The sequence below is a fragment of the Cavia porcellus genome, unplaced genomic scaffold (assembly GCF_034190915.1).
Source record: "Cavia porcellus strain 051 isolate PalLab524CR breed Dunkin Hartley unplaced genomic scaffold, mCavPor4.1 scaffold_4, whole genome shotgun sequence".
Lineage (NCBI taxonomy): Eukaryota > Metazoa > Chordata > Mammalia > Rodentia > Caviidae > Cavia > Cavia porcellus.
Window position 1 is genome coordinate 38,056,418 of NW_026947487.1, and position 27,379 is coordinate 38,083,796.

The 27,379-nt window shown below is 33.9% G+C and overlaps 1 protein-coding gene and 1 pseudogene across 6 annotated transcripts in view; one reads left to right on the plus strand and one right to left on the minus strand.

Annotated features, from left to right (window-relative positions):
• The window catches only part of Gpc5 (glypican 5), a 1,275,996-nt gene that overhangs the window by 376,884 nt on the left and 871,733 nt on the right, over nt 1-27,379 (plus strand). The gene's annotated exons all lie outside the window — the stretch shown is intronic.
• LOC111753858 (small nucleolar RNA SNORA2/SNORA34 family) lies at nt 17,222-17,350 on the minus strand (annotated as a pseudogene).

Consider the following 27,379-nt stretch of genomic DNA (forward strand, 5'->3'; position numbering starts at 1 on the left):
AGGTGTGAAGATGATTCCTTTGAGACAGTATGCAGTAAATATGTTGGAGACATCAGAATTTGTAAAGTTCATACAAAATTCAAAGAATGGATAAAGAGATGATATAAATGAAGCCCATCTTCCCCAGGCAGGAACTTTCTTTATATAATTACTCTCCTTCCACACACTCTGTTCTTTCCATGCTAGCAATAGTGAATTATTCACCATTTTTGAGGTATGCCTTATGTGTACATATATTTTTGTAATAGTTGAAGTCATTGGATTCAAATTAATTCCTTCTCTGCCTGGAAAGATCACATTCAACCTAGAGCCCGCCTGAATGGTAGCTTTTGTCTGGCATTTCTAGACATTTTTCCCTTTATTTCCACCTTTTTCAATGAGATACTATATTTTGCTATTACTATCCTCTTACTAGATTTTAGCAATTTTGAGATAAGGGGCTTTATCTTTCTCATGTTTCTGTTTAGCAACCATTTGTATTATCTGACACCTAGCTTAATGCCTCCCACAGAGGAGACACTCAGTAAGAGGCGCATGAATGAAAGCGTGTGGGGATGATGGAGTGGGCTGGCTAAATCAGGTTGGGGAAGGTTCAGCTGTCAATGTCCACCTCTGGTCATAAATCCTGGGAAAACTGTATTAAGGGTTTCAGGAAATAATGAAGCTCTCAGTCAGCCGGAATGCCCTTCCATAAAACCTTCTGGGACAAAAATAGGCCAATAGATTACACAAACAAATTGTGAAACTACAATAAAACTGGCCTTGTTTGTTCTCCTTCCTGAGAAGTTACCCACATTTTGGCATGTGGTTTCATATAGATGACATGCTGCCTGTTCACACCATCCTAAATATGCGGTGGGAAGATTTTAGTTAATTTTTGCAGTTTCTAATGCTAGACCTAAGGATTTATACATTCTTATTTTTATGCTTTCAAGATTATATTTAGATGCTTTTAAGTATTAATTAATATTCAATTATAAATTTTAACTATTTGGACTATAACACTGAATTAAAAGTATGTTGATTACAAAAATGTTTTTTGGTAACTGTACCATATGTTTCCATAATAATAATTTTATTTTTAAAACTGTGGTAGTACTCCATCTTGTTCATCTCCTAATTGTAGACATTTCCCTGAGAACCCGAGAAATGTGATCATAATAGTTTGAATTGATTATTATCTACTCATTCTGGAATTGTAAAATACACATATTTTTATTTTTAAAGGAATGTGAAAGCCAGTCTCTTTGCAGATGCTGATACGTACAGAAAATCCATATATGAATTCTGAAGGAGCCTCGAGGGAAGAGATTCTGCACACAGACAGATGAATTAGGATACTTAGCTGACAGGGTCATCACTACACTTCTTATCGGAAAAATGGATTTCTACTGCAGGGCTAGAAAATATTTTAGAAAATCCTCAAGTAGGCTGTAGCATTCAATGAATCATGTCATAAATTGAATGGGAAGAGAATCTGAGCATGTCTTGCAGAATATGGAGTGAGAAGAACTCCTGCAACACCAGGCAGGCCAGATAAAGGAAAATACCTTGTGCCAGGAAAGAGCTTTCAGGCTTGAGGTACAAAATTGAATGGTTACATTTAAGTGAATGCTTCAGTAGCCTTTTAAGTAAATATTCATCTGTTTTTTTTTCAAAGTAATATACTGTGGTAAATGGTATTTCTATCTTTCAAATTGTTTTGCTCAACCTGAAGATTATGGCTAGAAATTCAGTCACTGCAGAAGTAGTCAGTTTTAACAAGGTGGCCAATGAATGATACTAATGATACTATTTTCAGAAACATTTTTAAATATTTTAAATCAGCAGTTTAGAATAGCTTAGAAATCCAACTGAAGTGTATAACAAAGGAAGAAAGAAAGAAGGAAAAAAGGGAGGAAGGGAGGAAGGAAGGAAAGAGGAGGGAAAGAGAGGGGGAGAAAATGAGGGCTGGATACTGACAACAATGATAAGCTGTTGAATGAAGCTGGGACCATTTGGGCCACCTGCTGTGCTCTGTACATTCTCAGATGTGCTGTTCTGTGGATCTAGTCGTGGTGGATGGGCTTAGTACTTCATCTCCCCACAACATAACAAAAATTTCAGTTGGTGTCACAGCAGGCACACACTTCCACGAACCATTTTGGAGGAATAACTGGAATTTTATTCTACTCTGTGTGTGGGCGTGTCCTTACTGTAGGCATCTGTAATCCTTGAAGCATCAGATCTTGTTCAAATAATCAAAAAGGTTTTCTTTTGGTTACAAGAATTTGTTCTTAGAGCAAGTAAAGGAAACACTTAAAATTTTGAAATTAATTTGAATTTATCTGTCTGATGATATCAAGGAAATAAAGAGAAAGTAATAGAAAAATGAAACTTTTATTTCAAAAAGTTGTCATTTAAAATATTTTGTTTCTTTTTGTGATAAATTCGGTAATTGGAGATATACTGTTGTGTACTGAAGTGCTTTTTTGGGGGAAGGAATTAAAAGGATTAGTTTGACATAAAATTTACAAATTTTAATCTCATGCTCACTGCTAAAGATTTTCAAAACATCTAATCTAAGGCTAATGTTAAAAGTGATGAGATATACTCTTAAAAGTGAATTACCTTTCAAAATAGGTTTTTGTCATTAACATAAATTAATTCTTTTTAACATCCTAAAGTGAAAATAGATTAACAGTACCTGAATTACACTAGCATGTATTAATTAATGCTTTTGTTTGGCAACATTTCAATGACTGTTTTTCTTTCATCATCTAATTGCTCCTATTGTCTTTTCTTACTTCAAAATGATTATTTGAGTAGTTAACATAAATCATTTATAGTCACGATTGTTGACTGTGCAATCATTCAGAATTTTAGAGTGAGAATTGAGGTGTTTATGGAACAGCTATTTGTATAAAATTCTATGCTCCATGCCAAAAGAAAAATAAAATGTGATTATTAGTGATCTTCATGCATTCAGTTATTTATAGCCAATACTTTCAGAATAACAAATACATATAAATTTATAGTTATATGAAAATATTATACTTTTATACTATAGGCATAAATGTGACATAGATAAATGAGTAAGAGAATATATACATTCATGAGGAAGAGAAAATGTATTGCATGAAGTGATAAAAGATGATTCCTGAAGATTAAACACAGAGGTCAAATTGGCCAATATGTGAAGAGTCGAGGGCATTTCGGGAGGAAGAAACAAAAAGAGTAAGATATGCAAATGTGTGACCTATTTATGGCAGAAAAACGCTTTTTGATCATAAATTATCTTGGAAAACATGGAGTATGAGTAACACTTTCTTTAACTTGTCAAAAACAACCTTTTGGACATTTTTAATTACCCTCCTTCAGATATAAAAATTGCTTAAAAATCAAAATTTGTCACTTTCTGCTTACATGATTTGCTGAGAATTATTTAAATTCTCTCACCTGCTATTTTACCGTCAGTAAAATTTGAGAGTATTATGTACTTCCTAGAAGATTATTAAATTATGGTTAAAGCTACATGGCACTGTAGAGTATTTTTTAACCTGGGGCTTTCATCATAATCATTTATATATATCCCTTCCATTTCATTGTCTTCCCTGCTGGCTGAAAGATACATATGAGAAATGAAATCACTGCACAGTTAAATGAGCATGTGAGAAACTTTCTTGTACACAGAAGGAGTTGTGAGCCTCTCACATGTGACCTGAAAGGTACACATATGAATTATTAGACTTTATGTATCCCTCTGTCCTCTCTTGACATGCACATGTGACTTATGTCATATAAAGAAATTAATTTCTGTTATACAATTATATTAATTTCACAGTGTCTGGCATTAACATATAACTCTACATTTTTTGTTGAAGAAAAAGACAGCACTATTATGCTACCTTTGTAATATATTTAATGCTAGTTCTAAATAAATCAGTGTAATAATTTTTATTCATACAGAATAATTTTATTGCAATGTTAACTCTTCTTTTTTTAGTTATTACATGGGTTAGTATTTCATTAGTATCCATATAAACATTTACAATAAATTTGCTGTTCAGATATAACTTTGGAATAAACTAAACAACTTTATAGTACTTAGAGATCGTGTGAAGTGTAAAGTCACAAACAGAAGCAAATATTGGTGTGTGCTTCTGTAGGCTATCAGTAAATTCTGAATGGCCCTTTATTGAAGACAAACTGAAGGAGTGAATGAAGCACCTTTTCCAAGCACATGGGCACCCCTGCACGTGCAGTCACATGTTATTTCTTCTTCAGACATTCTGTTTCTTTTCATCACATTGATGGATCTCGAATCTTTTCAATAAAGTTTGGAGGTATTGCAGAGACAGAGAGGGAATCATTCCCTCCATTTCCACCATTCAGGAGAACTAAAGCGGCACTGAAATAAAAAATGAATAATATGAATGGAAAAAAATGAATAATATGAGTGGAATGGAAAAATGAATAATATGAATGGAAGAGCATATGCTGATAGTAGAGCTATTATTAGAGTGGAGAATAAGTTTAAATAAAGGGATCTACATATCATTAAAATTTTGTGCAACTAGCTTGATGTGATGCTGCACTTTGGGAGGCTCTGGCAGAAGAAGTGAAAGTTTGAGCTCAGGGCGGGTGAAGTGGCAACCTGGTGAGAACCTCATACAGAATAAAAAAGGGCTGGGTGTGTAGCTCTGTGTAAAGGCTTACGTTCAGTCATCAACAACACACACTTATGCACACACACACAATTTTGCAACTGAAATATGTTTGAAAAAACAATTGACAACCCAATTAAAAGAAGTAGTGGCTCTAAAAACAGCTTTCATTGTAAACAATTGAGTGAGTTTCTAAATATGTATTTGTTATAAATGAGGAGATCTATATCTATCTGTATGCCTATCTCAGGTTCAAATAGTGGAAAAGTTTATGACTTTCTGTAAATATTATAATTCTACTGAAAATGATATTCTGTTAAAGAGAAATGACATACGGAAGGCATAGTCTTGCTTTCACTTAGATGTTGATCATTACATTCCTGGTTTACTTTTCAGAGAGAAAAATTATCTTTTGCTCTAAAGCTGAATGCTATACTATTTCTCTGGAACAAATTTCAGAAGTAAGGAAGTTAGAAATGCCAAAATAATTACTTGAATATTTCTTGGTAGCTATAACAAGAAGGAGATAAAGAAGTACTTGGGAATAGATTAATGGTTAAAATAAAATTTGTTTTGCTATTCTTGATAATATAATTGGAAACTAAATCTCATTCAATTGTCATTCAGATTATTTTCTGAAGAAATATTTTTTCTGAAACAAAACTTCAACTTATTTTCAAAACAAACATCTTTTAATGACTATAGACTATTTGACTATTTTTGAAATAGTTATTCTTTATAATCTTGTGGCATAAAGAGGATTATGTGTTAAATTCTCTTCATTGCTTTGGAGAACAGTCACCTACTTGTGCAAACACCTTTAATATATAGGTACTGAAGTAGCAGCTTTGCTTTTATCATGTACTTATTTCACACGTTTTTGTTCTCTGAATAATGAAACAAATCAGTTCACAGTGAGGAAATAGGCTGTTTCTTTTTAGAACTAACATTTTCATATACAAATCGTCATTATTGATCAGAATGAGATTGATACCAGATATTTAGATGCTAATGCTTATTCCAATATTAATTGGAATGCTTATTCCAATATTAATTGTTTTTTCTTATCTACTTTTTTGTTAATAAAGAGTTGGTTCTAGTTATTAAAGAGAAGCACAAATGTAAAATAAACAGTGCAAATGATTAAATCCTGTCCTCTGCAACCTTTGATGCAGGGGAAGGTAGAAGGAACTGCAGGGATAGTGAAGTTCACGTGAGAGTCCGCCTCAGAAGGGACCTGGCGAGGAGGGGGTTCTGGATGGGGTTGTGTCTCAGTGAGAAGGGAAGGGATGGAAGTAGGTAGAAACAAAGAAGACAGCAGGGTTCAGGGACATGACAGAAAAATGTGTTTTCCAGGGGCTCAGCTTCTTTGATTAGAGAAGTATATCTGCAGGTAGCTAAATTAGGGGGTTGCATACTTGAGCTAATCTCTTAAACCAAATAGTAAAGATTTCCAATAGATTTTTTTTTTTTTTTTGTCTTTTTCCTTTTTATCGGTACTGGGGATTGAACTCAGGACTGCCTGCTTGTAAGGAAGGCGCTTATGCCGCTGAGCTAAATCCCGAGCCCCAGATTTTGAACAGTATACTCTTGCTTCTGCTACAGAGATAATCCAGAGGTTGATTCGTTAAGAATTCTGCGTAAATAAAAAAAAACTGTCAAGTAAGTAATTTACTAGGTTTTTCAATGCTAGCCTTGTGTAACAAATAACTGAAAAAAAAATGTAGGTACTCCGGAAAAGATATTTTATGTAGCATAGTTATTTCCAAAACTTAATCATATTCATTGCTCATATTTTATTTATTTTCTTGAATCCAAAATGTTTAATCATGAAAGCATTTTTATGGTCAGGTCAACCAGGTCAGGACAGGTCAATCACGGTCCTTTAAAGTTGCTTTGGTCTTTCAAAGAAAGAGGTCTGCTCCTCTTAGTTCATCCTACTAGCTCTGCAGTTCTCCTCTAGCTGTGTGTTACTAGCTGTTGATCTTTCCTTGATTTAATGATGAAAGCATTTGCTTCTGTTTGTACACACACACACACACACACACACACATACACACACACACAGACACACACACACACACACACACACACACACACACACACACACTAAAACCATGCGGTTTTCCTGTATTGGCATATGACCTATAAAGTGTGCCTACACTCAGAATGACCAGTATTTTTGTGCCTGACTTTCCAGATTTGCTTAGCCCAGGAACTGCTCTTCAGGGTGAGTCTTCCTCAATAGGACTACCTTAGAAAGGAGATGATTTATCCCCTTGCCAAAGACCCACACTTATATTATTAACTCTATGGATATGTCTTACACAGATGATAGATAGACAGACATGGGACAGAACTTTCTGATGTTTTAGTACTGTACCAGATAATTTTTTTGTTGTTATCAGTAATTGAACTCATAACCTAGCACTTGGCAGGCAGGCACTTATGCCACTGAGCTAAATTCCCTACCTCTTCTGCTGCACCAAATTATTTTTTTGTCAGATATTAATAAATAAAATCGTCTTTACTCTGTTGAAGTATTGAAAGGGATTCTGAGTATTATCTGCACATTTGCCCTTTAATGTATGCCTCCAAGTATCCATATGAGTTTATTGGAAAAGTACCACCTTAAATCAAAGAAACATGAGTTTCTAATATTAGAAATTCAGGTATTTTTCCATTGGCTAATGCTGTAGTTATATTTTGGTGAAGAGCATACCAATAACCACACACACAGATGCCTTATGTTTAATATCAGATGTGAACAATGTTATGGATAAATGGAAAAGAGAGTCATTGTATTTAATTGACTGAGATATAAACAGTATATTATCATATGATCATGGCATAATAGAGCTAGGTGGACCTCAGAAATAATTGACACTTTAAATGTAGAGTTGAGGAAAGTATAATATGGTACAATATTAGGAAGGCTATTGCTTATTCTCTTTCAGAGTAATATCAAAAAGCAGTCAGGTCTTAATACATATTTATTATCTTTTTCCAGTATATCATCCTGGTGTTTAATGATGTTGTACTGAGTGCTGATTACAGCAGAACTTTTTCAGATCAATATTTGTTCCAAAATTACAGTAATATATTGTTGGAATATTATGATTTTCACCTTTAAAACTAGTAATACCTAAACCCTGATAATGAATAATAACTAACACTATTAATTAATAGTATCATTAAAGTAAATATAAAACCATCAACATATGACCACCATGTATGCTTTTTGCTATATCTATCTTAAATCTATGAACAGCAAGGGGAGATTTTTCCCCTCATGTGACATTTACCAATATCTGCAGCTGTACTTGGTTGTTACAGAAAACAGTTTACTGCCTGAAATATCAATAATGTCAAGGTTGATAAATCCACTATCAGAAATTTAATGCTTCTCTATGGCAATATCTAATGACACATTTCCTATGTTAATTGAAGTGAAGTTTCATAATCTCTAACATATCGGTTTTCAAACTTCTAGGGCTGTTCCTATCTCTAAAGTATTTCATATTTTGATGAAGCCATCCAGATCTTTATATCTTTAGTTTATAGAAGTTTTTCTTTGGTTCTAAGTTTTACTAGTAAAATCTAAGCTCACAAGAATGTCAGTGATTTTTCTTTCTGATTTTTTTAGCTTATTACTAATTAAACAATTTCTCAGGATAATTAACACTACTTTTGGTATATCAAACAGTTATTTATTGAGTCTGAGGAATATAAACTAGAGATTTGTCTGCTGTTTGGAGCTTGACCTTCTGGAGTGTATACATTAATTAATTATAAAAGAAATCAGATATGGTGGGAAAGAATATGGATGTTGGTACCTGTGTATGTACTGGGGGTATAATCTAGGTTGGATGATAAGAGAAGTGATATTCAAGGTGAGAAATGATTATGATTATTTTGGGGATAGAAAATATGTTAAAACGCTTGGTGATGAGATATAGTCAGTGCCTCCAGAACTTTTAAAGTATCTTTATGAGACATTGTGAAGTTTAATTACATATATATTCACTGATTATCATCTATTTATTCAGTGCCTATTTTGACACAAGACCTTTTAGGGATCAGAAGAATAGCAATGAAGAAAAATAACTGAAGTGAGCATCATGTATCTTACCTTCTAGAGTAGCAGTTTGTTAATATTACTTATCTACATAAGTAACATCCCATTAATAGACTCTACCTTTGTGTACAAGGTTGTAAAAGCAATATAAGCATTTTCGTAGACTGAGCAATACCTTGAGAGATAAGTTAATGGGATATTTTTATAAATGATAAAAACAGCAGATTGCTATTAAATTGAAATTCATTAGTTTATCTTAAAATACATTTTTGACATTTAGCTTTTAATTTCCCAAGTGATCCTTTGGGTAATATTTTAAAAAATTCTTTATCAGAATATAACGCTTTATATGGTTGAGACTTTTCCTTTTGGAGAGATTTGATTCCATTTTTAGTTAAAGTACAGTTGATTTGGCAAATACATGTAGAAGGATTTAAAAACATGGAAAATTAAAGACTGTCTTAGAAAGGTGATCACCTACTCATTTGCACTAAAACATGTTAAGAACTTCTCCTGGCATTTTATCATGGAAAAATTTACAAAAGCCTCTATTAGGTTAGATGTGACTAAAAAATTATCAAGAGAATGTGAGTAGCATTCCAAAAACCTGCAGTCACAGCACCTTTAAGGAACTCCTTAAAAGGAAATTATTGTATTATTTTTCAAAACATCTCCAAATGAATGTGCTTTCCAATAACAGCATTCATGAAGTTGACTTTGAAATATTTAACTTCTAGAATTCTTTGAAACCACATTCCCAATGTTATGATTTCAGCTTAGTCATGTTAGAATACAAAATAAAGTCATTCGGGAAACTTATACTAGACATAGCTCTTTCTAGGTCATAACATTTTATTGGATACAATCAGAAAACGTGGTGTGGCTGGCAAGCCCTACATTGGGTTTCGAAATTACTGTGCTACCAGTATGTTCCAATCAATGAGAACCTTTCAGCCGTGAACTTTTATTGATTTGTATTCCTCAGAGTCACATAAGTAGCTTTCCTTAAGTCTTCCAATTTTACTATCGTTATTTTTTTCCCTGAAATTGCTACTGTTAGAAGGTTTATTTATGCACTTTTTCTGTTCCTTTTCAAGGAACAAACCTGTGTGGCTTGAGCCAAGGATAGATAACCTGGTCCTACCAGCAAGTAGGCAGAGGAAAAAGTGCAACGGCCAATTAAAATATTCTACAGACAGTTAAATTTTACTACGAATAGTTCTATAATCAGAATTACATATTAGTTTTAAAAGAACCAGTAAAATAATCTAAATTTCAAATAAAAAAGTCAAAAGAGCATATGTAGAGATATCAAATCATATTAGGAATTAAATCCATTCTAATAAAAGAACTAGAATTTTTCAACAGTTTTTATTTTTAAAAATATATGTGAAATCTGGCCCTTTGTATTGTATTGTATTGATTGTATTGATAGAATTACTATTATTATTTTTTTTTGTCTTTTTCATTTTTATCAGTATCAGGGATTGAACTCACGACTGCCTACTTGCAAGGCAGGTGCTTATGCCGCTGAGCTAAATCCCCAGCCCTGTATTGATAGAATTATTTTCACCTTGTGTAAAACATGAGTTGAGTTTCTAGACATCACATAATTGTCAAAATGATAATTTAAGGCTTTCAAGGCACACTTGATTTTTTCTACTCTTTTAGATGCTATTTTATGTCGCCTAGAAGTGTAAATATATGTATCAACATTTATTGTAAATAAATGTATTAATAAGTATAAATAAAAGTATCAACATCAATTCATATAAAAATTGAAAGAATAATAAAATTAAAACATCTATTACTGTTTTTAAAAGACTGCCTTTGGGTAGTTTTTAATCCTGTTTTCAAGATTTACCAGCTTACGTTCTAGAAAATATAACAGCAACTATTGTTAAATTTGACCAATATTGTCTGTGTGAATTTTAACTTGTTTTTCTGTCTTCTAGCAATCATGGATGCTTTAAAAAAGGCCAGCTTCAAACTTCATTGACTTCTTGGCTTTTTAAATTATTTTATATTTTATATGAACTTAAGCTATGAGATCTTGTTTAATATTCCTTAAAAATGTCTGTAAAGTGTGTACTTTCCCTCTAGTCGCTACAGCTGTTACAATCTTTATTCAAACATGCATGTGAAATCATTTGCTCTTTTCTGATGTTATAGAGCCACGGAAAATTAGTTCTAATAGAACAAGGACTACTTGCTTTAGTGGAATGACTGTGCTTTGCTACGGTGGTAATAATAGCATCATTCAAAACGAGATGTGTGAATACCAATCAAATTGATGATATTTCTTACTAATTTAAAATTAACACATAGAGCCATTCTTAATTAATGCAACTAAAGCAGTTGTTGCTAGCACATAAAAAATGAATATCATGACATTTTGCTAATCTAAATCTCAAGTTTCCTGGTATTCCAAAATACATTAACCCCAAAGGCATAAATTTTGCTGTCTCTAGAGCTTCAATTTATGTTTGAAGTATAATTCAATATTATTCCTTTTTTGGTGGTAGAGTTTATTTACTGAGTTTTCAATCTTATCTTTTCACCATTATTTGAATATTGTTTGGGGGTGTATCTGCTATTTGATTGAAGAAAATTTTATGTATCTCAAAATACATCAATTGTAATTGAATGCTGCACATGTATTATAAGCATCTGACATGATATTATAGTGCAGTTCATTTAACAAGAAGTAACTGAGCACTTTCCATGGAGGAATACTTTCAGGGAAACACTAAGATCTTTTGTAATTTGGTGTTTTTCAAATGGAAACATATTCTGGAAATTTGGGTAGTAAGGATGTGATGAATACATTGAGGGGAATGTAAGATTTTAAGAGTTTATTATGCATATGATATAGAGTGAAATAATGAATTTGTCACTGTATTTTTGTATTCTTGTTTAAGGGAAGCAGATATATTAGAACACAGTCTTCATAAGTTTATTCAGGTTGCTTAGTGTTTCATTTAAAAAAGACACAAATTTGCCTAAATGAGAGTATATAACAATAGGCTAAAAAACTTAAACTTCTAAATATGATAAATGAATAGTGTCTAATTATTTTGGCTTAGATTTCCAACTTACAAAATTGCATTCTAATGTTCTATAAGTCTGTATCCTTTTACTTTGTTAATTACATTGGTTTTAGTATTAATTCATATTTACACATTGAAAGTATTTTATTCACAGTTCCAATTCAACTTTTCATTTCTAAAATGATTTATGTTTGGAACTGTCTTCACCTTCCTTTACACAGGCAGGGAGTGAGAGATGAAATGCATTTCCACGATCCTATAAAGAACAAGGCCTAAAATTACCGTTTTCTTACCCACACAAATAAGTCTGCCTTAGGTATGTAATGGAAATGGCTAAGACAGTACCATGAAATTCTCCTATCAGAAATAAAGAAAATAAATAAGTCACAGAAGGCAAGATAATGGTGGAACAGTGATTGGAAGCATCTACCTATAGTGGGAAGACTGGACCCACAGTGTTTGAAAACTCTCAAGGCATGGATAGAGTCACTTCTTCTCTCCAGTATTAATTTCCTTCCTCTTTAGAAGTAGAAGAGTTGGCCAGGCATAGTGGCACATGCCTATAATCCTATAGGCATCCTATAAGCACTCAGGAGGCTGAAGAAGGAGGATCATTGAAAGTTCAGGACCAGCCTGGGCTACAAAGTGAGCTCAAGCAAGCATGAACTGCATAGGAGACTGTGTCTCAAAATGACAAACAACAAAACAATTCTAGAAATAGAAGGGTTAAGTTAAATGAAGAGGAGGGCATCTCTCTTTCAGCTTTAAATTGCTATTGTTGGGGCCAGGGATTTAGTTCAGTGGCTTAAGTGCCTGCCTGGCAAGTGCAAGATCATGAGTTCGATCCCTAGTACTCACCACCCCCAAAAAACCTACTAGTAAATTTCTATTGTTGTACCTGATATATAGGATATGCCTCAAGATAAACCAAGATGGAGAAGAAAAATGGGGAGAAATATCTCACTATAAAAATATTAGCAAGGATTCCTAAAAACAGAGTCATCACTAAGTTCAAGAAATTAAGTATAACTTCTAAGGGATTCATAGGAAGATTTCTACACTAAGCAACACATAAGCATAAACATTTTTTTTACTTAGTAAGAAAAAGAAAACATTTAATACATTTATTTGTCAAAAAGATGAATTTATAGCCTGGAAATTTTGTTGAAAGTATTATAACCAGGAAAATGAGGATTCTAATGCATCAGTGTGCATATAGGTACAGATATATATATATATATATATATATATTTATGCACACACATAAAAATATCATATATATATATATCCATCTGCATGATTTGCACATGACCCTCATGACATATCCATGTGTATTACCTTACAAAGTTAATTTATTTCTCAAAATAACCATTGATATGCATAAAATAACTTATCTGCTATCCATTCAGTTTGAAAGTGATAGATACCCATTCTATAACCTTTGTGCTTTATTATTATGCTTTATTAATGGTAGCACATATTCAATATAGTAAAGGAAGACAATAGTCTAATCAGTAGTATTTGATGGCTATTGTGGTGGCATTAATAAAAGACTCAGAAGCGAAGATGAAAAGAAGCTTAATGATGGTTTTATTTATAAAATCAGTAAATAATTTAAAAGATGAAATGACCAATGGTTTCAAGATACTGAACTTATTAATCTACCATCACTGTGGTTTTATATGTTATCTAAACCAAGAGGGAACAGATAAGTGTATTAGTTTGCTTTCCATAAGTTGAGTCACTGTAAGTGTTTTAATTATAGAACATGATTTCCAATTGTTATAGAAAATCTAAACAATTTTGAGTTTCTTTAAAAAGCATAATCATTCCATATCCAGGCTTTATCCAGTGTTTTAGTGTTTTCCTCATCAGTGCTTCTTGGTAGCATTTTGCCTAGCAATTACGGTCATAGACTTTCCAGCCAGGTTGGTGGCCTTAACTTCCAACAACCCACCTGGGGCAAGTTATAGAAATGAATGTCTCTCTGCTTCATTTTCCTCATCTGTACCACATGATTGACGACATCATCCATATCCCTTGTGTTCTCTCATGTGTTAAATGGTAGATATTTAACAAATGTAAAGATTTGTCTGGAGTATAGGAACTGCAGCAGAGGTTACCTGTGCCTTGGATTCAACACAGAATGCCAGTCTAGGCCTGTTATACTAAAGTCTTCATATAAATCCTTTTTTACTCTCTGCTCTTTGTAGAAATAAGTATTATAATCACTGTATTTCTGAAAATCTATTAATTTTTCTGCATATATTTATAATTTTATATAGTTAATATTATATACCCAGTTGTCATTTTAGCTAATGATCTCTCCATGACATCCACAGAATTCTCCCATGTCAATTAATGTGTCTTAAATCCTTTTAAACAGTTGTACACTTCCCTAGAATGAATATTCTATAATGAAGTTGTGTATAATTCTATTTTTTGTTTCCCATTAGAATAATTTTATGATAAATATTTTATCCACATATCTTTACTACCTTCTGTTGTATTGCTTACTATGCTAAATTCAAATGTTTGAATCAAAAATAATAAACATTTGGAAGGTTTTGATAATGATGTATCCTTGGCTATGGAGAATTTCAAATTAATCAAGAAAAACACCCCAGACAACCTAACCCTGGTTTTCGCTGAGGCTGCATTTTAGATTTGACATTACATAGAAACTTCAGTTGATTTTTCATTTGACCTTTATTGCTGAATGCCCTTTACTCTTGTGTTGGTAATGATGTTCAAGTTTCTCATCTGCTTGGTATTCCTACACATACCCTAGCTGTCATTTTGTGCTAATTTTCCATAAATTATCTAGCAAAAACAAACCACTCAATAACAAGGAATGAATTGAGTGTGTGCCCCTCTGACTTACGATTGCCGGAGCTGGAGATCTCCTGTGGCAAAAGGAAAATATTCAACATGTCAGTGTTGTGTCAAACATCAGTTCTGAAATTATCAGGTAATCTCAAGTCTCCAAGCCTGTTACTGTGAGTTCCAAGAGATTTGAGTATTGTTTTAAAGGAAATAGGAAATGTCAGACTGTGTCCCTAAGGTTTGGTCTCCCGGGTAATGGTTGATATGTGTGCTTTATTGGATACCCTTTTGTCTACCTAAAACAAAAATATTCAGTCTGCTTGGAATCTGTGCTGTTTCATTTGATGCTAATTATGCTTGACAATATCCTATCTTCTCTTTGTTTACATTCTCCCCAAGATAATAATGTTGATTTTGTAGCTACCTTAATACACATTAAGGTACATTTTAGTGGTAATTATTTCTTTATGGTACTACAGTGCAGAACATTGTTAATAGGATACATTTGCCATTTAATTAAACACAAGAACAGAAATTTTAGGAAATTTTAAATTGTGATAGATTTTCAGCTGCAAGGACAGCTGCTATTCTGTGATTCCATAACTTTTTATTTTGTTTAATCATGTATTTAATTTTTCTCTTCAGTTAATGTGTCTCGCTTCTCTTTTCTCAATTTTGAAGATTTAACTCTCCTATTTCTGAGAATATTTTCTTGTTTAGTATGTCTTTTAACTTTCTATTTTTTTTTTCCTGAAACGTATTTTCCAGGGTTTCAGTCTAGGCTTTTAAATTTTTATTTTTAAATAATACTAGGTCTACAAGAAATTGCAAAGGAAATGTGGAGAAACCCAATTAATCCAACACTGACACTTTAGTAATTTCAAGTACATTATAAAAACAGAAAATTGAGCTTTGCCTAACACTATGAACTGGACTAGGTTAGAATATAAAATGTGGATCTGTTTGAAGTAGTCAGTGTAATAATGAAAGCTATCCTCAGGTAATAACCCTATTTGGGAGAAACTAACACATATTTCAAAATTACAGTTCTCTATATTTTTATTGACTGTATATTTTCTTTATATATATAGATTTTCTTTACATATTATTTGGAGAAAAGTGAAACATCCTAAATATTTTTATAATCTTTCTTTGGATTAATAGAAATAATTAATATAAAAATGTTTTATGATATATATATATATATATATATATATATATGATATGCATTATAGTTCTACTTTGCATTTAGAGCCCCGAAAATTAGATTATATTAATCTTATTTTAAACATAAGACAATAGATATTAAGAAGACATAGTTAATTATTAAGCCCATCTTGTAACCTAGTGGCAGAAATAGGACTCACATTCAGTTGAATCATGATGATCACATGGAATCTTCATCTTCATCATGAACATTCTAAGAAATTTCTATATGATTAGATTGTCTTAGATAGACATAGAGGTTTATTTTTGGGTTGTTTCAACCTCCTTCATGTTTTTGCTCTGGCATATGTGGTCATACAGAGCTTATTATAGCTAAATTATTGGTTTTTAAAAGTTTATTACTAATTATTTCCTCTCTTTAATACAAATATTTTTCATGTTTTTGTGTTTCCATCTTATGACTTTGACTAAAATTTAATAATAAAAATGACTGATGGCTTAAGGCCATTATTTTAATCATAGTAAAGATATGTCCTATAACTACTTTATTCTGCTTTATCATTTATGGTATTAATTTCTGCTAAGGAAATGTCTCATTAGTTGGAGCTCATATAATACAATACTATACAGTAGAATACAATAGAAATGCATTCCTTATAGTTCCAGAGGATGAATCCTAGATCAGAAGCACCTGCCAGCTCAGTGTATAGTGTGGCTAGAATCCTGCTTTAGAGACCCCATCTTCTCTGAGTGGCCTCCTGTAGTAGATGGATACAATCCATACAATTTCTACTTTTAAAAATACACTGAGGCCTTTTTGTGATTTCCTATATGATCTATATTGTCTTTTTCAGTGACAATTTCAAAGACAAATGTTATTTCATAAATTTTATGTGTATATTAAAATTCTTGAATAATTCAAAATTATGCCTTTTAAATCTTTGCCTATTTAATTAACCATAACTGAAAGATATGATTGTGTCACAATTAAATGTCTTTTATTTATTTATTTATTTTTATTTTAAAGAGTAAAATTAAACAACAAAACAGAACAAAATAGGACATAAGAAAGCAATGTAAGAGATACAAATTTCAAAGCTAGACGACTGAGATCTTCACTGTCTATCATATTGTCTCTTGTTTTCTTCCACATAGTTGTCCATGTTTTCACATACAGAGCATTTATACAAAACAACATAGTATAAAACTGATCTGAACAGAATGAGGAAGGCGTTTTAAGTTTTCAAAATCAGACAATAGGGAAGTCACTAATGGCTGTCATAGAGTCTCTCATTCTCTTCTAAATAGCTGTCCATACTTTCATGTATAAACAGGGGTCGGGTGAGGGGGTTGCTTGGTTTCTTGGTGCCCTAGGTCCTGCCATGGCGAGGACCCAGTAAACACCAGTGGCTCCTGTCTTGGGCTGCTGCTCACCAAGGGGTAGGGTTGCTTCAAGCTGTTTCTCTCTAATGAATTGACCATTTTATTGCCCAAGTTCTGAAATGGCCAACAGACCATAGAAAGATATCTCTTGCTTGAAACCAACAGCGTCAGGAAGACGTCACAAGACCTGTGTGAATTAAGATGTCATCTTAAGATTAGGTGCCTGGGGCCAAGCAGTAGCTGGCCAACCAGTTAGGAAGCTTTTGCAGTAATGGGAAGGAGAGATGAGTGTGGCTTAGATGAGGATGCTCATGCTGGAATTTTTCACATGCATTTGAATCTGGATATTTCAGCAGGACCTACTGGATTTTTAATTCTATCTTTTAGGTTTCCTCGGCATTAGATCATTGACCTAGAATAGGTTTTCTTCCTCTTATCCCTATTGATTCTCAATACTAGTGATATGAAATCTATTTTAGTATATATAGTATATTATTATTTTTATTAAATATTTATTTTATTTTTACCTTGCCGTTATATTTTAACAAAATGACTATGATAAACAAGCTAATGTGTAAAATAATTCTGATGATGAACTGGATCTGTTGTGTCCTTCCAGGAATTTGGATTAGAACCTTGCTATTTTTTGACCTATTGATCTTGATTATCTTAACTCTTCCCGGATTTTTTTCTCCTATCTCATTAGAATCTGGATTGTGCTTTTATTATTCATAGCTTTGTTTTGTTTCTCTAGCACATATTCTTGAGTCAAAACTTTCTGGCATCTCATCTGCCTTTTCCCTGTCCGTATGTTCCCTCCCTTTCATTTCTCTGTGAGCCGTGGCTCAGCTACTGTTTAACCCTTGCACTGCGTCAGTTTTCTTCTCTGTGGATTCCACTGTGGCTGGACGATTTGCTCTTCTCTTTTAGTTTTCTATAAACCTAACCTCAGCCATTTCTCACTTTTTCACAAGGGCTTATTTTCTTGAGAAATGTTCATATTTTCTTTTTGAAATACAATGACTTTCTACGAACTATTCAGAATTAGGTCATTTAAAGCAACTTTCTAAATATTGCCTCTGGTTAGTCAAATATTGCACAAGGGTAATCTTTTCCCCTAAGTCTTAAGCATGATCTTCCCTTCTTTCTTTTCTGTAAGATGGTTTTTAGTTTTCTTTTTCTCTCTTGTATTTCTCCAATATGATTTATCTGGAAGGCAAAGACCTTTATGAGATTAATATCAAAACTACGTGACCATTTTCACCCATTGTTCCTTTAACTTGGAGACGTCTGAGCCCTTTCTCTGATCCACACTGGTGGTATTGTTGATATGCACACCCCCTTTCTGTAGACAGCAAGTCTTTGCAGGATCTGTTAGGGAGATTACTCTGTCTGCTCAAGGTACGAAACACACTACAATACTCAGCACGCACAAGTAGTAAGGTGTGGGGTGACAGCAAGAATGAGTGCTGCGCTGTATACATGCGACTGCTCTCTGGGTTGGGATTCAGAAGGAAGGCAGTGTTTTGTTTCGCCATATTAATTTTAAATGGCTGGTTGGGTCTGGTGTGGTTTCTGTTTTGCCATATGTCATCCATCTCCATTGTTAACTAAAATTCACTAAAATCACAGTATGTTAAGTAACAGTGTGTAACACAGGGAAAGGACAGAAGGAAAAGAAGCTAAGCCCAGGCTTGGGGTATCAGAAAAAGGAAAGAACACCTGTCAGCTATGGTTTTACCTCTTGGGTCACTTGGGGATTACAAATTGCTTCTAGCACCTGGACTGTGGAGCCGTAATCCCAGTAATACTGTTCTTGTGCACACTGCCCACTTGGCCCAGAAGATTCCTGCTGCTGCTGCTGCTGCTGCTGCTTATTCTTTTATTATAGCTTCTGTCTCCTATGAAGGTCAGCTTTGTCAGTTGTGTGGCAGTAACCAGCAGTTGGTCCCTCCAAAAGCAGGACTGAGCTATAAAGGAAGAACTGCTGATTTTCTGAGGCACTCCAGGACCCCTGACTTGGGAGATACAGGGGAGAGCCGACTACCACTTCATACAGTTTTCATATTCAGAAAATTCTTCTGCTCACAAAGTACAATATGTATAGGACAGTTTAACCTGATTGTTCTTCCAGTTGTAAGAAGCTTGTATTAATCTGCCCATTGTTAGAGTTAGTAGTCCGTTTCACTTACTCCTTTCTTTCAGCTTCCATCCCTTCTACCTTCTCGCCACTTTTCTCTTCTCCCTCCATCACACTCTTTTTTCTTTCTTTGCTTTTATTAGAACTTGTTAGAGACTCCTTTAAACACTACCAATTTATAACTAGTATGAATAACATTCATGGGATTTGTTAATAGAATCAGTAATATTTAGGAATGACTCATAAAATTTTTATAAGGACCAATTCTAGAAATGATGAATGATTACTTGGAGACATTTAGCTTATTTCCTATTAGTCATACCTTCACTCAGATAACTAATATGCATGGAGCAATCATGAAACATATGCACTGACTTCTAATGGAATGAGCATGTTGCCAAGCCCTGCATCTAGAGAATGATTAAAACACATTCATTCTTGACCTCATGGAAATGTACTCGCACAATTAATTACTCTCAACAATGGTGTCTTGACTGCTTTTGTCTCATTGCTGAGACAAAATACCTGACGCCCAAAATGAAGGAAGCAAAGCTTTATTTATCTTACAGTTTTTGGAGGTTTCAGTCCATACTCAGCTGGTTCCAAGGCAGGATAGCATGGTTAAGGGGCAGCCATTCATGGAGGCCACAAACAACAAGAATAGAAATGGCAAAAAGGGGCAAAGCACACCTCTATCCCTCCCCTCATATTGTATACCAGCTCTGCCCATGTGTGGGTGCAGCATCACACCCCCAACCCCAATGCTAGATGATGAGCCAATCCCAAATGCTAGACTCAGTTGCCTCCATGACTGCGTGAAGCTTTGGTGGGGGACACTGACACAAACCATAAAAGGTGCATCTTGGAAAATAAAGTTGTAATGACATCAAGTAACCTAAGACGATCCTCTTATTTGTGATTGCATTCGTTAACTCTGTGACAGACTACTACAAAGTGAGTCATTTATAAGCCACAGGAATTTATTCTTGTGTAGATCCATAAGCTAGAAATATGAAATATGTATCATTGGTTCAAAATTAAAGTATTAACAGTTTCACATTCCCTTGAATGGGTTGAACAGATTTCTTACCTTTTTCAGCTTGTTATATTCTTGTTCTTGTGGCTACATCATTACAGTTTCTACCTCCATATACCTATTGCCTTCGTTATTGTCTGAAAAAAAGAATAAATTCTGTCTCTTTCTTAAAAATGTAGCAGTCACTCATATAATTATGTATAATGTCCCCATTTGAAGACCCTTAATTTAGTCATATATCCCAAATCTATTGTTAAAACTTACTGGGTAGCCGGTTGGGCAAAGAGTCTAAGGAGTTCTCAAGTGAGGTAGGAGGAATGTGTAGATCCTGAAAAATCTGGCAGAAATTGTATAAGGAACTGGGAGAAGGGAATGAGATACCAGCATAGAAAGTGAGGGACAGATGGGTCAAATATACCTATACATATAAAAATATCAGCTCTTTTGGACCAGAAATATCCATTCTATTTGGACTCCAAATGTCTTCAGAAATCCTGTGTATATATATTATTTTTTTCATGTACTGAGTCAGCCAAGTCTATTTGTGGGGTAATCACAGCTATTAGGAATCTAAAAGTCCCAAGGCACACATAACTCTATGGAACTAAGCCCAGCTGCTTTCTGCTCAACTGGGTTTGCCAAGAAATGGCTTGAGAAGCAATTTTCTCATATAAACAAGTGGATACAAATTAAATTCACTTACTCTTGGATTTTTTTTTCCTGAGAAGTGTTTGCTAGTAGGAATTGCCAATTAGTGGAGTTAAGGTGAGATATGAGTAGAAACCTATTTACTTTTCCTCTTCCTCCCTCTATAATTGTGATGTGAAACCTATTATTTATTTTTTATTGTGATTCAATAGATGGCAAAGGGCAACTTTTTTCTGTAATTCAGAGCCAGAAACTTTAATTGTTCTTAAAATAAAAATGCCTAAAGTGGTGTTTTCATTAAGAAAAAAAAACATTAAAAATCTTTAAACTTCTCCTGTTTTGTGTTTGTGATCCTGGAAGCTGAACCTATGGTTCCTCCTCCTGAGCTATAGAAAACCCTAGCCTTTTTTTTTTAAATTAAAATTTATTTTCAAATTTCAAATCTCTTCTATGGTCACAGGAACTTACCTTGTTTGCTGTTTAAGGTAAAACTATATACTGGATAGGAAAAGAAAAATTGCTGTATATACATGTGTATGTGTATATGTATATTTGTATGTATATATATATATGTATATAATAAATTGCAGTATATATGTGAGTATATATACACTCACATATAAAAATATATGTATACAAGGGACTTACGGGAGAACATGGCAGATAGACAGCAGCAGCTACGGAGGCTCTCTGAGATACCCCGCTTAAAATCTAGGAATGGTGCGGTACGAGAGTCCTAAGCAAGGGGAGATACACCCTGCCGACCCAGGAATGAACTAAGCTAAGAGAAACCAACTGCAAATCCATCCTGGTGCTATAACAGGAACAGATAAAATCTTAGCACGGGAAACTAGAACCCACATCACTGGAAGCTGTGATTTGAATTTCCTGCTGCCGTTGCTGCATCAAAATCTGTAGTGCAGGGAGAGAGACGCATGGAAGCTCTGAGTGCTGGAATCTGCAAATGGAGTTGAGAGCAGGATAGCAGTGAGCCCTACATCGACTTTTGGTGAGTGAGCAAAATGGGGACCCTTTCATAGAGTAGAAAGCTCCAGCAAAGGACATACTGGGACCAGGCAGACTTGCTGGAACAGGATGCTGCAGTAACATTAGCCACATATTCCCCTCTCAAGTGGGATTGGAAGGGAGTGCCTGGCCTGCGTGACACTGCTGACTTAGACCCAGTAGGTTAGCCCAAACCAGGTCGCAGCATCTGGAGGTGCATCCTAGTGGTGAAGCCTTCGGCAGGTTGACCTGGAAGGGCAGGCCCAGCAGAGGCTGCACAGGTCTGTGTCTCCCTAGTACACTGCAGTGGGCGGTAACACCTAGCCAGCGCAATTCAAACAAACTGTAACCAAAAAAGAGAAAAAAATTGGGCCTCCTACATTCGCTTGTATGGAAAGAACAAAAAGTATGGGAAGAGGGAGCAACAAGAAAGGGTCTTCAGTGCCCAGTCCTGAGAACACTAATCCAGGAAAGGGAAACGCAAAGACAGAAAACATGCAATATCAGATGCGGCACCAATAGACATAAAGCGATATCTCCAGAGCCTCATAGATGAGTTTAAAAATGAAGTATTTAGTAAAATAAAGCAAGATATAAGTAGAATAGTTAGAGAAATACTGAGCACTGCCCAAGAAAAAACAGATGGTGAAATGGAAGAACAGAAAAAAAGGGGAGAATTGTTTGATGGAGAAAATAGAGAAAACATAGAATACATGACAAGTTCAAAGAGATTACCAGGAAACTAAAAACTCTATCAAAAGCTGGCATAACAGCTTGAAAGAGACTAAGGATAGATTATCTGAATTGGAGGGCAGATTTGTAATATGGGAGCATGAAATGAAAAACTTCTTAAAAATAACAAGAAAACAAACAGCAATAATACAAAGGCTAGAAGATGATAAAACGATCTATAACTTAAGAATTAAGAACATAAAAGAAGAAGTAGGGACACAAACAACTGGGCTACAAAAGCTATTCACAGAAATAATCCAAGAGAATTTCTCTAATTTAGCAAAAGGTAAAGATACTCAGATGTATGAGGCATAAGGAACCCAGCCACCTATAACCCAAACAGAGCTACACCCAGGCATATAATAATCAAAATTCCAGAAATCCAATATAAGAACAGAATACTAAAAGCCATCAGAGACAAGAAACAGATTACTTACAAGGGAACACCGATCAGAATTACAGCAGACTTCTCGGCACAAACCATCAAATCACGAAGAGTGTGGGGGGAAATAATTCAAGCTTTGAAAGATAACAACTTCCAGCCAAGATTAATATATCCTGCACAACTGTCCCTAGAAATTGATGGAAAAGCAAGGTGCTTCCAGGATAAAGAGGAACTAGGGGAATTTGCAACCACCAATTCAACTCTACAGAGAATACTGCAAGATATTCTTAAAAAGGAAAATACCAAGACTTCAGAAACAGTGGCAGAGAGGCCACAATGAGTGGAGCAGAAAGTGAAATGAAGAAGACAAACTGACAACAAACGACAGAAAAAGAGCTCAACAGAATTGAGGCAGAGAAGATTGGATGGTAGGAACAGCTATTTTGGAGAAAACAAGACATCATAATAGCTAGTACTGATTTAGTATCATCTTGCTTTGAAGTCCCATCAAGCTTTTATTCTTCTGTCTCCATTGGTCTTAACAGGTTAAATCTTATTGGATTTTATTATATGTGATAATATAAGCAAAAACTCTTATAGACAAGGAGATTATACAGAAACCATTGTTCATTTTCTGATATTTGGTACTAAATACCCTGTAATACTGTCATTATCTTGAATGGTTTTACATTGTCTTGATATGTTTGGTGCTACAGTATACGAAGTTATACTCAAAGATTTCAAGGAAAGAGACACTATGGTAACTACTTTTATGTCAGAATATCTTGTGGTGAAACACTATTTTGCTTAAATGGTTATGCTTTGACCTGCGCTGTTTTGTTGTTATGCCCTCTTTTATCTCTATCTCCTTTTTTAAAAAATTAATTAATTATTTTTATCTTTTTAATTAAGGGAAAAATAAAAAATAGCAGGATACATTATAGTAACCCACTTTGATTTCCTATTAACTTGATTTGGAACCCTGTATAGCCCTCACCATCTTGCTTTGACTGATTTTCCTCTATTCTTCTTTGCTTGATAGTACCAAGTTCGAAAGTATAGGTAATAACGGTGGAGACAATAAGATTCATTATGATGCCCATTCAGGTTGACTATTATCTTCTTTTAAACTCCTGTAATGTCTCCAATGTTTTGATTTTATTCTTTACTGTTTTGTTCAATTTTATTATAACTGATGATATAGGCAATTCTTTTTAAGATAGTAAGAGGCAGTATGGTAACCATTGTGGATCACCTAGTATTTTGTTTTTACATTATCTATTATGTCCATCCTTTTGATTTGACTGACTCTGTTCTGTTATGTCACATTTGGTTTTACTCTCTTCAAAAAAAAGTAATAAGAACTATAAGAGTAATAAAACCCAAAATGTGTAATTGTCATTGTACAAAAGAAAGGAAAAGAAAGTGCTCTAAAGAATATAACTGCATATATATTTAAGTGTGTAAGATAGATAACCATATGACTGAGTTTTGTTGGATCATTGAACAAAACTGTCTCCAGTCTCGCTGTTTGAAAGTCCACTTTATATGCTTTAATTTGATAACTTGAACAACTCTTTCTAAGATAACAATATGTAATCTATTAACTAGTGATTTCCTACTGTTTATTTTTTCTGAAATTCTGTATAACTTGTATCCTTTTTCTGTTTTTTTTCTTTTTCTCCTTAAATTAAAAAAATGTATATAATACATGTATTGTACATATGTATATGCATATATTTGCATATACAAATTTAGTTTTCATGTTACTAGTCCGAAAATAAGTATATTAACTGTTTTATTTGGTAAAGTCTAAAATAAGAGCAGAAAATTGTTCATAAACAAAAGTTACAGAATCGGAGCTTTGGACTAATTTGACAAGTTCCCATCCCACATTTAAAGATACAAGGGCCATGCATCAGGACCCTTCAACTCGGAGAGCATTGCTAAGGGGCCTCATTTTAAAACTGAAAATTTTATGCTTGTATAAAATCATTTATTGAAATATGAATTTTCAAGAGTGAGAAAAAGACAATTATTCCATTCAATGTATGATCAATGCACATCTATTAGCAAATTTGTACTAAACTGTCTGTTAGTAAAATGCATCCTCCTTATGACTTCCAGGCCTTAGTGTCTTTAGTGTGTTTTTGTGATATGCTTGCTCACGTTCTACTGTGGGAACAAGATGTTTTTTAGACCCAACCTCTGCTTTGTGATATGTCTCAAATAGTTTTCACCCTGAGACCATTTTTCTATGGTAATTGAACATATTATCCTGAGACTATATTCTCCATGAGGGATAAAATAAAATATCAATTAAAAAATTAAATTCAGGAAAATATTGGTCATTTGATTTACTAAGTTCTCAAAAGATACATTTTTAATTAAATCATGTGCTGTACCAGGCTCCAATAGATTAACAACATGTAAGGGATTTAACATCGTGTAATTTTGCATAATGTAAATCATGCGCACAAGTATCTTGTATGAAAACTTGGTGTGGATTGGGGAGATAGCTCAGTTTTTGTCTGAGGGATAGGTCTCCTTGGTTAGATAGCCTTCTATAATCATCACCTCCTCCTTTCATTATTTTGTCCTTTGCCCTGGTTTTAAAATGTCTGTGCCTTTTATTAAAAAGCTGTGTCAGATGCTTTCCCAGAAATGCACCGTGCATACATACAAAATGATGAAATAAACATACTTTCTCATTTTATTTTAAAACATGTTTGGGTTGAACTAAATGACCTTTAAAGTCCCTTCCAGCTTTAAATTTATGTTGCTGTCAACAAAGACAGACAAAAAAAATCCATTAAGCTGCAGACCAAGAGATGAATGCCAGGCAATGCATTCCTGCCATAGGTATATTTCTTCTTGAAGGCAGAGTGCTAGATTTAGTGGTATGCTAAAGATTCTCACAACCTTGAGGTGATAAAGTATGATAACTAGTTACTAAAAAATCCCAGTTAAAATATTGTAGTTTTAAACATATAAAACCAGAAGACCCTAATTATATCTTGTGAATTATTTATATAAATTGGGGAGCTGAGCTGAGCCTAATCAATGTAACTAATTTAATGAAATTGGTCACATTTGAAAATTGTCACAATCTTGCTATCATATTAAGTGTGATTAAAATTTATTCTGTGTGCCTATATGGGTTCCCTAAGCATCAGCTGTCAACACTTTCATGACAAAGTAGCACTGTAATGCTCTCACTAAACTTGATTCAGAGCAGGTGGGTGGGCTTTCACTTTAGAGGAGAACAATAATTTTTAGGGTATCGTTTTTATTTGTGTACATAATAACAGAAAATGTCCTTGGTTTTGTTCATTTTTGATGGGTGATAGAAATCATTGAGAATATGGAAAATGCTAGGCATTGTGTATTGATAATTTCCAAAATCGATTATTTTTAAAGCCCACAGAAACAAACCAATTTATAGTTTGAGATGAACTTGTGAATATAAATATTACTTTATAGAATTTATGTTGAGAAAATTAGAATACAATTTTGATGAGGTCCAAGGGGAAAATTTGTTTCTATTTGGGCAGCTTCTAGGTTTTTGTATTTGGAAAGCTATGTATAGCGTGTTTGATAGAGTACCTTTAAAGAATATGCCCACCAAAATTTGTGGCTTTATTTGAAAATGAGATATTTTCAAATGTAATTTAGTTGAGGACTAAGGTGAGGTCCTCCTTGCTAAGGGTGACCTTTGTATCCAATGCAGGTGTCCTTGTGGGAAATTGAAAGGGAAATATAGAAATGCAGCGAAGGACCAGTGGATATAAGTGTCCGAAACTGGAGAGATATAGCCTCAAGCTAACAGGGTTATTGGGATCTACTGGAAGAGACTGGAAGAGGGAAAGAAGAATTCTTTCTTGGAGTCTTTAGAGAATATGGCCATGTGACACCTGATATCAGATACACACTAGAATTGACGAGAGTATATCATCTGTCCTTGTAACTCACCAGACTTATGACAATTTTTCATAGTGACTCTAGGCAATTAGTATATTTGACACTCAGAAGTTGTTATTATATTGTGAATTGGCAAGCAATACCAGGTACACTATTTCATTTGTACAGTTTATTGGTAATCTTATATTGGACCCTGTAAATAATTTTTAAATATTGTATGCAATCAATAGTTGTTTTTAATCTTCAGCTTAATACTGATATCAGTTACATTTGAATAAATACAAAAAAGATTTTAGGAGTGTTTAGGATTTTATAATGCCTCTAATAAAATAGTGATTAAATGAAATTTATACTCTGAATAA